We start from the raw sequence: 15626 nt of genomic DNA, 5'->3' as shown, positions 1-15626 counted from the left end.
ATATGATGGTCTACTAAAAAAATCCTAGAGAATCAACTAAGAAGCTTGTAGAAATAATCAACAACTTTAGCAAAGTTGCAGGATACAAAATAAATGCACATAAATCATCAGCATTTCTATACATTTCCAACACACTAGAGCAGCAAGAAGTAGAAAGAGAAACACCATTCAAAATCACCCTAGACAATATAAAATACCTAGGAATATACCTACCAAAACAAACACAGCAATTATATGAAAACAACTACAAAACACTTTCCAAACAAATAAAACTGGATCTCAACAATTGGGAAGCCATTAATTGTTCATGGGTAGGACGAGCTAACATAATAAAAATGACCATCCTACCCAAATTAATATACCTATATAGCGCCATACCTATCAAATTACCAAAAAACTTCTTTACTGAACTAGGAAAAACTATAACAAATTTCATTTGGAATAACAAAAATCAAGAATATCAAGGGAAATAATGAAAAAAAATGTCAAGGAAGGGGGCCTAGCAGTACCAGATATGAAACTATACTATAAAGCAGCAGTCATTAAAACAATATGGTACTTGCTAAGACATAGAAGGGAGAATCAATGGAATAGACTTGGGGTAAATGCCATCAGCAAGACAGTGTTTGATAAATCCAAAGGGCCTAACTTTTGGGACATGAATCCACTATTTGACATAAACTGCTGGGAAATTTGGAAAACAATATGGGAGAGATTAGGTTTAGATCAACATCTTGCACTCTACACCAAGATAAATTCAGAATGGGTGAATGACTTGAATATAAAGAGGGAAATTATAAATAAGTTAAGTGAACACAAAATAGTATAGCTGTCAGATTTCTGGGAAAGGAAAGATTTTAAAACCATGCAAGAGTTAGAGAAAATTACAAAATGTAAATTAAATGGTTTTTATTATATTAAGCAAAAAAGCTTTTGTACAAACAAAAACAATGTAGTCAAAATCAGAAGGGAAACAACAAATTGGAAAAAATCTTTTTAACAAAAAACTCTGATAGGGGTCTAATTACTCAAATATACAAGGAGTTAAATCAATTGTATAAAAAATCAAGCCATTCTCCAATTGATAAATGGGCAAGAGACATGAATAGGCAATTTTCAGATAAAGAAATCAAAACTATCAATGAGCACATAAGAAAGGGTTCTAAATCTCTAAGTATTAGAGAAATGCAAATCAAAACAACTCTGAGGTATCAGCTCACACCTAGCAGATTGGCTAAAATGAAAGAAGGGGAGAGTAATGAATGTTGGAGGGGATGTGGCAAAATTGGGACATCAATACATTGCTGGTGGAGTTGTGAACTGATCCAACCATTCTGTATGGCAATTTTGGAACTCTGCTCAAAGGGCTATAAAAGAATGGCTGCCCTTTGATCCAGCCATACCATTGTTGGGTTTGTACCCCCAAAGAGATCATAGATAAACAGACTTGTACAAAAATATTTATAGCCACGCTTTTTGTGGTGGTAAAAACTGGAAAAGGAGGGTATGCCCTTCAATTGGGGAATGGCTGAACAAATTGTGGTGTATGCTGGTGATGGAATACTATTGTGCTCAAAGGAATAAAAAAACTGGAGGAATTCCATGTGAACTCGAAAAGCCTCCAGGAACTGATGCAGAGTGAAAGGAGCAGAGCCAGAAGAACATTGTACACAGAGACCAATACACTGTGGTAAAATAGAATGTAATGGACTTCTGTACTAGCAGCAATGCAATGACCCAGGACAATTCTGAGGGATTTATGGAAAAGAATGCTATCCACAATCAGAGGAAGAACTACAGGAGAGGAATCATATATGAAAAACAAATGCTTGAACACATGGGCTGAGGAGGACATGATTGGGGATGTGGACTCGAAAATACCACACCAATGCAACTAACAACAATTTGGAAATAGGTCTTGAACAAGGACACATGATAAAACTAGTGGAAATGTATGTAGGTCATAGTGGGGGAAGTGAGGGGGGAAGGAAATTAGGAACATGAATCATGTAACTATGTTAAAAATTAAAAAATCTTAAAAATGAATATTAATAAATAATTAAAATTGAAAAATAAATAAAATGAAAGCAGATAGAAGAGTGGATTACAAACTAAATACCAATCATATGTTGTTTACAAGAAACACACATGAGACAAATAGATATACACACAGGGTAAAGGTAAGAGACTGGAGGGGAATTTATTCGACATCAACTGAGAAAAAGTAGGTATGAGTAGCAATCATCATCTCTGATAAAGCTAAGCAAAAATTGATAAGGAAGATAATTACATCCTGATAAAAGTCAATATAGATAATGAAGAAAAATCAGTATCCAATTTATAGGCACCAAAAGTATTACATCTAGATTTCAAAAGAAGTAACTTTTAGAGCTTACGGAGTAAATAGATAGTAAAACTATATTAGTGGAGGACCTCAAACTTCCCCTAACTGGTTTACATAAATGAAACCAAAAAATAAATAAGAAAGGAATAAGAGAAGTGAATGAAATTTTAGAAAAAATTATCATTAAAAGATATCTGGAGAAAAGTAAATAGGGAGAAAAAGGAATATACATTCTTTTAAGCAGCACATGGTACTTATACAAAAATTGAATATAATCTTGGGCTTAAAACATCACAAACAAATGTAGTAAAGCAGAAGTAACAAAGGCACATTTTTCAGATCATAATGCAATGAAATTATAATTAGTAATAGTTCATGGAAAGGCAAGTTAAAATTAATTGGAAATTAAATAATCTTATGCTCCAAAACTGGATGAGTTAAAGAACAAATCATAGAAATAATTACTAATTTCATTGAAGAGGATGCCAATGAGGAGACAATATGTCAAAATTTATGGAATACAACTAAAACAGTACTTGAGAGAAAATTTATATCCCTGAGTGCCTACGTTAACAAAAAGGGGAAAGAGGATATAACAACTTGGACATGCAAATTAAAAAGCTAATGAACAAATTAAAAATTCTCACATAAAGACCAAATTGGAAATCCTAAGAAAATAAAAGGACAAATTGATGAAATTGAAAGTAAAAGTAGTATTGAACTAATAAATAAGAATAGAACCTGGGATTTTGAAAAAATAGATAAAGGATTGGATTATATGGTTTAATAAAGAAAGAAGAGAATTAAATTAATAGTATCATGAATGAAAATAGTGGTCTCATCTGAAATGAAGAAGAAATTAAGGCAATTATTAAGAGCAATTTTGCCCAATTATATGACAGTAAATATGACAATATAGGTGAAATGGATGGAAATTTACAAAAATATGAATTACCTAGATTAAGAAAAGAGGAATTAAAATACTCAAATAATCCCATCTCAGAAAAAGAAATTGAGCAAGTGATCAAAGACGTCCCTCAGAAAAAATTACCACGGTCATAAGGATTTACAAGTGAATTCTATCAAATATTTAAAGAAAAACTAATCCCAATACTCTAGAAACGATATGACAAAATGAGAAAAGAAGGAGTCTTATGAAATTCATTTTATGACACAAATATGGCACATATTCCCAAGTCAGGAAGACTATAAACAGAAAAGGAAAACTATGGAGCAATCTCCTTAATGAACACAGATGCAAAAATCTTAAATAAAATAATAGCAGAAAGACTATAACAAGTTTTCACAAGGATTATTCACAATGATTAGGTAGTTTATATACCAGGAAAGCAAGGCTCGTTCAATACTAGGAAAACCATCTTCATTATTGACCATATCAACAAGCAAACTTATAGAAATCACATGAGTATCTCAATAGATGCAGAAAAATCCTTTGACAAAATACCAAATCCGTTCCTATTGAAAACACTACAAAGAATAGGAATAAAAGGGCTTTTCCTCAAAATAATGAGTATTTATTTGAAACTGTCAGCAAGTATCATCAGCAATGAGGATAAGATAGAAGTATTGCCAATAAGATTAGGAGTGAAGCAAGGATGTCCATTATCACCTTATTGCTTAATATTCTATAAGAAGTACTAGCAGTAGCAATTAAAGAAGAAAAAGAAATCGAAGGAATCAAAGTAGGCAATGAGGAAACTAAACTTTCACTCTTTGCAGATGATATGATGGTATACTTAGGGAATCTGAGAAAATCAATTAACAAGCTACTGGAAATAAATAATAACTTTAGTAAAATTGCAGACTACAAGATAAACCCACAGAAATCATCAGTATTTCCATATATTTTCAGCAAAACTCAGCAGTAGGATTTAGAAAGAGAAACTCCATTTAAAATTACTTTAGGGGGGCAGCTGGGTAGCTCAGTGGAGTGAGAGTCAGGCCTAGAGACAGGAGGTCCTAGGTTCAAACCCGGCCTCAGCCACTTCCCAGCTGTGTGACCCTGGGCAGGTCACTTGACCCCCATTGCCCACCCTTACCAATCTTCCACCTATGAGACAATTCACCGAAGTACAAGGGTTTAAAAAAAAAGTTAAAAAAATTACTTTAGACAATATAAAGTAACTAGTAATATATTTGCTGAGACAAACTCAGAAATTATATGAACACAACTACAAAACACTCTTCACACAAATAAAACAAAATCTAGATGATTGGAATAACATTAATTGCTCATGGGTAGAATGAGTTGATATAATAAACATAACAATCCTTCCTAAATTCATTTACGTAGTCAGGGCTATACCTATCAAACTACCAAAAACATTTTTATAAAATTAGAAAAAATTACAACAAATTTCATCTGAAAGAACAAAAGATCAAGAATATGAAGGGACTGAGTGAAAAAAAAAAGTGAAGTCAGAGGCATAGCAGTACCAGATCTTAAATTGTATTATAAGTAGTGATCATCAAAACAATATGGTACTGGCTAAGAGATAGAAAGGTGCATCAATATAATAGATTTTGGGGTTAATGACATCAGCAACCTAATGTTTTATTAAACCAAAGATGCAAACTTTTCAGACAAGAATCCATTCTTTGAAAAAAACTTCTGGGAAAATTGGAAAACTGTATGGTAGAAATTAGTTTAGATCAACCTCTCAATATATATATATATATATATATAAATTCAAAATGAGTAAATGACTTAAAAATAAAAAGGGAAATTTTAAGTAAATCAGATGAACATAGAATATCATACCCATCAGATCTATAGGAAAGGAAAGAATTTAAGACCAGGCAAGAGATAGAGAATATTACAAAATTTAAAATGAATATTTTCAATTATATTAAATTAAAAAGATTTCGTATGAACAAAACCAGTGCAACTAAAATTAGAGGGGAAGCAACAAACTGGGGAAAATTTTTATAACAAAAATCTCTGACAAAGGTCTAATTTCTCAAATTTATAAGAAATTAAGTTAAATGTATAAAAATAAACAATTCATTCCCCATTTGACAAATGGTCAAAGGACATGAATAGGCAGTTTTTCAGATGAAGAAATCAAAAGTATTAATAAGCACATGAAAAAAATTATCTAAATCACTTTTGATTAGATGAATTCACACCTAGTAGATTGACCAACATGACAGTAAAGGAAAATAATAAATGTTGGAGGAGATGTGGCAAAATTATGACATTAATACATAGCTGGTGGAGTTGTAAATTGACCCAACCATTCTTAAGGCAATTTGGAATTATGCCCAAATGGCTTTAAAAATACTACTACTCAATTTGTACCCCAAAGTGATAATAAATATTCACGGGTTTCCTCTGTGTGGTGGCAAAAATTTGGAAAATGAGGGGGTGTGTTTCTTAATTGAGGAATGGCTGAACAAATTGTGGCATGTAATGGTGATGGAATACCATTGTGCTCTAAGGAATGATGAACTGCTTGATTTCTATATGAAATAGAAAGACCTTCATGATCTGACACAAATTGAAATGAGTAGAAACAAGAAAACACTGTACACAGCAAGGGAAACATTGCAAAACAATAAAATATTATCAATTTTGCTACTAATAGCAATGCAATGATCTAAGACAATCCACGGTATATATGAGAAAGAATGTTGTCCACATTAAGAGAAAGAATTGTAGTAGTAGAAATGTATCCGGAACCAGCCGTATTCAACTATGGGGTATTCGGGAACAGCCACCTGAGAGACCATAGGGGAAGAGAGGGGAACCATGCACGCAAGAAGACAAGGAAGTCTAATGGAACATGGCCCGTTTATTGCTGGTAAAGGACAAGAATATATATGTTCAGGGTGAGGGGGTTGGCAGTCAGGATGAAAGGAGAAAGGAACAAGTAGTTACGAAGCAGGAACATGGAAAAAGAACACGCAGTTATGTGGAAAGTCTGGAGGACGTTTTGCAACTATGCCTCCGCCCATGCGGGGCTCATAATCCATATCGTTCTTGAAGGGTTACTATTTTTATTTTATAGTCTTGGCTCCTAACAGAAATGCAGAAGAAAATGATATGATTTATCACTTGTTTGAGTGGGTATATAATTTGGGGTTTTCGTTTTAAAAGATTGCTCTGTTACAAAAATGAATAATATGGAAATAGGTATCAAGTGATAACACATGTACAACCCAGTGGAATTGCTTGTTGGCTCTTGAGGGGGGTGTCAGAAGAGGGTAAGGAGAGAAAAATGAAGCATGTAACCCTAAAAATATTTACATTTTTAAAAAAAATTGTGAAATATTCAGAGGTAGTTAGGTGAACCAGTAGGAAGAGTGCTATGGTTGTCATTAAGAAAATTTACATTCACATCTGGCCTTAAATACTTGCTGATTATGTGATTACTGATATTTTTAGACACTTAGTTTCCTCAAATGTACAATAGTATTAAAACCACTTGCATGAATTCTAAGATAAAATGAGACAATTAATAAAATACATAACACAGTCTTTGGGATATAACAGGCACTTGAAAAATACTATTATAGTTATTGTTGCTGTCCTTATTAATTTAATTAGTTCCTTTACTACCTAAATGAAGTTTTCTAAGTTAATCATGATGTCGTCTGCATATGATGATAATTATGAAACCTGACAATGTTTTAAATACTTCAGTTATCTTTCTTCTCTTATTGCTCTAGCTAGCTCTCCTAGAACTCTGGCCCATATTTGATGGAGAAGCAAGAGGTCATCCATATTTTAACTCTATACTTAGAGAAAAAGTTTAATGTATTTTGCTAATTCGGATGATATCATCTTTTATTTATAGATTTATGCTGATTTAGAATTACAGAAATGTATTCTCATGCTTATTCTTTTAAGAATTCATTAATTCTAATTTTGTCAGTCTTTTTGTATATATTCATATAGTAAAGTGGTTTGAATTTTTAAGATTATTAATAGTGTTATAATATATAATATATAATATCACATATTATACATTATGCATTATATTATAATAATATAATAGGGGTTATATCAATTATCAATATTAATTATTATTATGTTAATAAATGTTCAAAATATGCTGATTGCTTTCATAATATTAAAGTTTTCTTCTAACATGAGTTAGTCCTACTTGGTCATAGCAATTAAAGTATATTTAAAAATATTTTAATAGTGTATTTACTGAGTTTTTATTAAAACGTTTGTATGGATATTCATAATTGATTTTGTCTTATTATTTTCTTTTTCTTTTTTCCTACCTGGTTAGCTTAGATAAGTTCAGACAAGACTGGCACTTCTTTTGGGAAGGACCTCCCAAGTGACTTTCAGGTTACTGATACACCTTCAATATCTACCTTTCACCCAACTGTGGCAAGCCCATCAACCACACCTTAGTAAAATTATCTCAGGAGGCAGGCTAAAATTGAGTGATGGTAACTCATCGGCCTCAAATCCTTCATTGAGTTTGAATGATGTCTACCAAAAATAGATGAAAACTTTTTTCTGGCAGAATGGGCAGATGAGAATATTGTTTTCCTAAAGAACATGTAAAAAACAACTGTGGAAGACAGTGTAAAAAGCTTAGAACACAGACACCAAAGATATCCTAGGCTGTCTAGTCAATCTCTTTGACTTTTGTCTTGCCCCAGGACTCTAATGATTCATAAAGAGAAAGTGAGACTGAAAATTTTATGTAAGTTGAAATCATTTAAATCTGATTCCTACAAGGTTGATACTATCTCTTGATGCTATTGGTCTCCATAGAAAACAAAGGCCAAAAAATAACATAGTTATGATATTAGATTTTTATGATATTGCTTCAATTTTGTATAGAGGTGACCCTAAATATTTGAAGGCTTTATTTGCAAAGTTTGGAAAATCCTACCAAGACAATGAGGCTTTCTGTAGAGTCCCATTAATAAATTGTGCTTATATTCTTATGAATCAGCCACATTTAGGGGTCTCTACTAAAGGACTAACAGGAAATGAATTGTTGGGCCAGACGAACTCTAAAGATAATATACTAAAGCTAGGTTTGGAGAGACTTCAAGTTGTCTGTTGAAGAAACACTCATAGTAGTAAAATTCTGGAATTGGATGAAGTGTTGAGTAAAATAGGAAGAGTAACAAGATCTGGGTTTTCTTCAATATAGGGAAATTCGAGTTGGATAATCCTTATCTACCAATACAATTTGAATATTATCACTTCAAGTCTTACAAAATTGCTTAACATATTGGGAATGTCATAACTTAGCCAAGGTTTCACAGTGAATATGTGTCAGATGTGGGAATAGAACCCAGGTCTTCCATGACTTTTGTGTGGCTCCACTATTGACTATTCAACACTGCCTCTCCTCTACACAAAATTATTAAAACTCTTGAATATGTTTTATCATATAGACATATCATCTCTTCAAATTAAAAAAAATCACACCCAAGATTCATTTCTGCCTTAGAAAACCAAGTTTCCAAATGAATTTTCCTTTATTTAAACAAGCATCACATATTCCGTGTAGTTCAACTTCTCTCCTTTTTTATACTCTCACTCTTTTATACCACAGAGTCTGGAAGCACTGTACTTTCCTGTTTCTGTTTGCTAACGTATGCAGCATTTCATGTATCGGCTGGTACAGAAACCAGATTGCTCGTAGTGTCTTGGACAATGAGAGAAACAACGGCCGCCTCCCCACCGACATTGAAAAAAGTCTCCAGCTTCCTCCATTCCTGTGAAAAGAAGAACATGAATGTTTCAGAATCTTTGTTTGCAACACAGTGAAGTTATTCTTTACTCTGAAGCAGAATTGAGCGAATTTAGCCCTAAACATTAGATGCATAAATTTGGTTTTTTTTTTAACTATTAAGCCTTTTTTCAGTTACATGTAGAAATGTGATAATTGTTTTCAGACATCTTGTTATTCGTATTCTCTCTTTCAGATTCCCCCTTTAAAGGCAATAAATTGTTTGATATAAGTTATACCAGTGCAGTCATGCAGTACATATTTCTATATTCCTCATGCCTTGAAAAAAGACACATATCACACATATAATTAAAAAAGCCTCATGAACAGAATGAAGTGAAAAGTGCCATATTTGATTTGCAGTCAGACACCAAAATTTTTTCATTGGTTATAGAAAGCATTCTTCATCATGGGTCTCTGGGGGTAATCTTGGAACCATACTTTCCTGACAACATTTCAGTACTTTGAAGCTAATCACCTTAAATATTTCTGTTATCAAATACAATTTTATGCTGGTCCTTCTCCCTTCATTTTGTATCAGTACTTAAAAGTGTTCCTAGCTTTTTCTAAACTTATCCGGTTCGTCATTTTGGTATAGCTAGGTCCTTTTCCATGATCTCTGATCTCTTTGGGATATAGACCCACAGTGCGCATAATTTTATGGTCCTTTGAGCCTGGTTCCATATTGCTCCCTAGAATGGTTGTATCAGTTCACAGTTCCACAAATAGTGTATCAGTAATCAAGTTTTTCTACATCCCCTCCAACATTTATTAGTTTCCTTTATTGTCATGTTAACTAATAGGAGAGGTGAGATATGATATCTCAGAATTCTTTTAATTTGTATTTTTTTAAATCAGTACTATTTTTTATGACCATAGTTAACTTTAAATTCTTCATCTAAGAAGTGCCTATTCGTATCCTTTGACCATATGTCAATTAGAGAATTCATTGCATCCTTATAAATTTCAGTTATTTTTCTATCTATTTGGGAAATGAGACCTTTGTCAGAGATATTTCCTATAATTTCCCTACACTCAATTTGTGATTTCCCTTCTAATCTTGGTTGCAATATTCTTCTTACACTTAAAAAATAATGTAGTCAGAATTACTTACTTCATTCTTTTTAATGTTCTCCATTTTTCATTTGACCATAAATCCTTCCCTTATCCATAGATCTGACAGGTGGATGCTTCTTTGTTAATCTAATTTATTTATGATAGCACCTTTATTTCTAAATTAAATACCAGTTTTGACTTTATCTTGTTATAGTGTTTGAAATGTTTGTTGATGCCTAATTTCTGCTTTATTGTTTTCTAGCTTTTGTAGCAGTTTTTTAAAAAGTGATTTCTTCTCCAAAAGCTTGGATCTTTGGGTTTTTCAAATATTGGGTCACTATAGTCATTAACTATTATTAATTAATTATCTAATAGATTCTATTCTTTAGGCAATACAAGATTATTTTGATAATTATCCCTTTATAATTCAGTTTGAGATCTGTTATGCATAGGCCTTCTTCAAATTTTTTTCATTAATTTCCCTCACATTCTTGACATTTTGCTCTTCAATATGAATTGTATTATTACTTTTTCTAGCTTTATGAAATAATTTTTGGGTAGATTGATTGGTATAATAATGAATAATTAACTAAATTGGGCAGGATTGTCATTTTTATTGTATTGGCTGAGTCTACCCATTAGAAATTATTGTTTTTACAATTATTTATGTCTGGCCTTATTTGTATGAAAAGTATTTTACAATTGTGTTCATATAGTTGCAGGAAATATTTTAGCAAGTATATTCTCAGGGATTTAAATTGCCTGTGGAATTTCCTTTTCTATCTCTAGCTGTTGGTCTTTGTTGGAGATATATAGTAATACTAATGATTTATATTTCTTTGTTTTATATCCTGCAACATTTCTAGTGGTGTTCATTTCTGTTACTTTTTTGGTTTCTTCTCTGCTTTTCTTTATGTTATACCATCATATCAACAAGAAAGAGTGCTAACTTAGTTTCCTCATTGCCTATTCTAATTCCTTCCATTTCATTCTCTGCTCTTATTGGTATAGCTATCATGTCAAGTACAATATTCAACAGTAGTGGTGATAATGGACATCCTTGCTTTACCCTCTATTCATTGCTATGTTTTCATAAAAGAATAGGTTTGTTTTGCCAAGGATTTGTCTGCATCTCCTGAGATAATGATATTGTTTCTATTTTTTTTACTATAAGGAAAAATCAAAGTGGAATAGAGATTGGACTAGTTATTTTACTGGTATAGCTTAGGTATTATTAAATTTATTTCTTAGTAAACTGTTGTGACTTTCTTTTATCCCTAGAATCAAATATACATTCTCCTGTTTGATATTTAAATCAACTAATAACCTGGCTGTATTTCTCCATTCTAATTACATCGTTCATCACACCATTCCATCTATAGCTCAAACTTGTTTCTCATAAAATAGGATTCCATTTATAGTCTCTGTCCCTTTGCAATGACCATCCCCCACTGAACATATTCCTCACTTTGACTTCTTAGAAGCATGAATTAGAAGCATGAATTTCCTTCAAAACTGAGCTCATGTATTAACATATGCAACCAATCCTAATACTTCAATCTAGTATTTTATCTAGCATTGAATTCTTTAACCTTATTACCAGTGATTTATTTGTATTTTGTAGGAATTTGGGTTATAAGGGGATAAGAGAAAGTGCAAATTGTCTCCAAAAAGATTGAGGAAATGGTTAGCTACAGATCCTGAAAAAGATTCTGGAATGTGAGGGGCTGCTTAGGAAGGGTTTGTGAGAAAAACTGTTATTGCAGTTGCTTTTTGCCTATAAACTGAAGAGAAGCAGAAGCTCTGGTTTGCTATCCTTTACCTGTCTGTTTGGAAAGAGTTGGAGGTCCCTGTTATTGAATAACATTGTGAAAGTGATCTAGCTAACCTGCTGTTTAACAACTTGTCCAAGGTAATCCAAAGATTCTAGCATTTGAGCTTTGGAGTTTTTACCTCAGGAGCCAACCCCAGCTTTGGGGAAGGACTCAGCCAGTTTTGAGTCCATTTTTAATAGCTTTTTTGAAGACAGTCTTGAGGGTTAACTGAACAACAATCTGAGAATTAAGTCTACGTAGCTAGGTAGATTTTGGGGTTTCTTAGCTAGAACAGGGAGCTGATAAGAAGTTTTAGAAGACCTGAAGAGCTCTCTTGTGAGAGAGGCATAGATGGCTGGGTTGTACAGTTAGATCTTAGTATTAGGAACACATCTTATTTATCAATATTCTATTCTTAATCTAAAAATAAACAGAAATAGTGTGTTTTTCTAAAGAGAGTCTTATGAGGTTTTGCACTCACTGACTCAAGGAAAGTTTCCTACATGAATTTTCACCATTAATCCACCTTGGTCTTTCCCTATTACCTTATCTTTTCCCATTTCATATATGTATATCCAGGTTCCTGAGACTGTTTAATAATTGTGTTTGTAATCCTATTTCCTGGCATTAAGGAAGCACTTAACTAATACCTTCTGATTAATTGATGGGTAAGATACTGTGCTTAATACTAAGGAACAATGATTGAAAAACACAATCCTTGAGGAAAATGACAATATGATCTGATAAGATATGTAGAAAAGTGAGATAATAGTAAATAAATATTTTTGCTCAAAATGACTTTTAGAGTAAGGGAAAAATCTTTCTTGCGTAGGATGTATTAGGGAAGACAAACTTCTTGAAGAAGGTGCTATTTTGAGTTAAGTCTTGAAGGATAAGAAGAATTTCTATAGGTGATTATTTTTCAGGTTTTGATGTTAAAGTGATCAGAGATGCATAGCCATCAAAGTATATGATGTACTCAAATACTCACTTTTGTATGTGAAAGAATACAAGAGACAGTAGTCTACTCAGTGATACATTAGAACAAAGCAATTATATTGCATCAATTGATTTTTAAAGAACAAACAGAAAAGAATCAATATAGGAAAGGCACTAAAACTAAAATATTAGGAAAGACCTCTTAAGCTGATCCATGAAGGAAGTCAGAGAAACCAAATGATAGAGGAGAGGAAGGAGATTATTGTGGGCATGTCAAATAATCATTGAAAATGTCAATAGAACCATAAAATGGAATGTCTTTTTTCTAGGAACAATAAGATGGACACTTTGGACAGTTGTGGAAGATAATATAAAACATTAAAAGTTGTGCTTTTAAAAAATTATTTTGTCAGCTGAATGAAGGACAGTTTTGTATGTGAAGGAGTACAGGAAACAGTAGTCTACTGAGTGACACAATAGGTAAAAACAATTACCTTGAGACAAAATACTCTTGAAGAAGAAATTGGAAGGAATCAATATAGGAAAGATACAAGAATTAAAAGATTAGGAAAGGACTCTTGAGCTGGTCCAGGGAGGAAGCCAAAGAAACAAGGAGGTAAAGGAAAGAAGGCAGTTGCATTTCTCTAAATAATAGTGATTTAAGGTATTTTTGCATCACTATAGAGAGCTTTAATTACCTTGTTTGAGAACTGACTTTTCATATTCCTTTGACAATTTTTCAATTAGGAAATGAAATTTATCAACCCATTTTTCTATGTATTTGAGAAAGGAGGCCTTTACTAGAGAAATTTGTAAAAAAAAGTTTGGTACCATTACTATTATTATTACTTTCCATTCTATTTGCACCTATTTAGTTTATGACCTCCACTTACTCCAATTTTCCTCCTTTTCTATCAGTCCCATACCTCTTCTGATAACCCCTTCCCATCTTATGTTCCTATTTGGTAAAATTATCTTTCTGTACCCAAATTATAGTGTATATTCTTCCTTTATTAAGCCAATTCTGATGAGAATAAAATTCATGTGCTCTCCACCCCACTTCCACCATCTTCTCCTCTACTCTGAATGCTCTTTCATGTCTCTTGGTTCTATAATTTAACCCATTCTGTTTTTCCCTTCCACCCTCCTCCCAATGCATTCCTCTTCCCTATGCCTTAATTTTTTTTCTCTTTCATATCATCAAATCAGATTTAACTCACACTTTTGCCCTCTGACTACATATAGTCCTCCTAACAGCCCTAATATTGACAAAATTCTTTGGGGTTACAACAATCATCTCCCCACATAGGATTATAAATAGTTTAAACTCATCACATATCTTTTAATTTCTTTCCTATTTACCTTTTAATGCTTCTCTTGAGTCTTGTATTTAAGAGTCAAATTTTCCAATTTTCCATTCAGCTCCGGTGTTTTCATAAGGAATATTTGAAAGTCCCCTATTTCATTGAATATCCATTTACTTCTGAAGATTTATGTGCAGTTTTACTGGGTAAGTGATTCCTGTTTAAAGTTCTAGCTCATGTGCATTCTGAAATATATATTCCAGGCACTCTAACCCTTTAATGTAGAAGCTGCTAACTCTTGTGTTATCCTGACTGTGGCTCCATAATATTTCAATCATTTCTTTTTTGTCTGCCTGCAATATTTTCTTCTTGATCTGGAAATTTGAGAATTTGGTTATAATATAACTGAGAGTTATACTTAGTAGAGCTATTTCAGGAGATAATCAGTGAATTCTTTCCATTTCTACCTTGTCCTCTAGTTCTAGAATGTTAGGGCAGTTTTTATTGATAATTTCTTGAAAGATGATATCTATGCTTTTTTTCAATAATGGTTTTCAGGGAGTCCAACAATTGTTAAATTATTTCTCCTATATTTATTTTTCAGATCAATTGTTTTTCTGTTGAGATATTTCATATGTTCTTCTATATTTTCATTCTTTTGACTTTGGTTGTTTCTTGATATCACATGGATTCTTTAGTTTCCACTTTCCCAATTCTAATTTTTAAGGACTGATTTTTTTGAGTGAACATATGTTCCTCCATTTTTATTTTGCCAAAACTCCTTTGTAAAGACTTCTGTTGTTCAGCAAATATTTTGCCTTCCCCCCCCCCCCATGAATCTATTTCTGTCTTTCATAAACCTTTCTCTTCATGGCATTTTTGTATATCTTTTTTTCCCGTGTGGCAAAAAAGGCAAAAAAAATTGCTTTCTTAGAAGACCTTCACTTTTTATTTTTGTGCCCTTTTACCACTTGGCTTATTCTGTTTTTTAAAGATATTTCTTTATTCAGCATTTTATTACAATATTTTTTACCAAGTTGTTGACTCTTTTTCATGATTTTTCCTGTATCACTCTCATTTCATTTTCAAATTTTTCTTTTACCTCTCTTATTTTATTTTTAAGAACCTCTTTGAGCTCCTCCATTAATTCTTTGGGGTTTGAAATAAATTAATATTTTCCTTAAAGGCTTTGGATGCAGCAAGAGGAACTTGTTGTTTTCTAAGTTTGAGTCTACACTGTCACCAAAATACCTTTCCATGTTGAGTTTCTTTTTTGTTGTTGTTTTTTTGGCATATTTTCTTACCATTTTCTTTTCTTTAAAAAATGGTTAAATTTGGACTCTGTAACTGTGGTGAAAGTAGCACTGTTCCAAACTTCAGGTTCTTTGTGCCGATGCCTTCAGAGCTAGCTGTGGAGATCTATCTGTTTTTAGTT

This window comes from Gracilinanus agilis, chromosome 2 (assembly GCF_016433145.1).
Source record: "Gracilinanus agilis isolate LMUSP501 chromosome 2, AgileGrace, whole genome shotgun sequence".
NCBI classification, from domain to species: Eukaryota; Metazoa; Chordata; class Mammalia; order Didelphimorphia; family Didelphidae; genus Gracilinanus; species Gracilinanus agilis.
The sequence above is the reverse complement of the archived record's forward strand: the minus strand, read 5'-3'. Positions refer to the sequence as shown.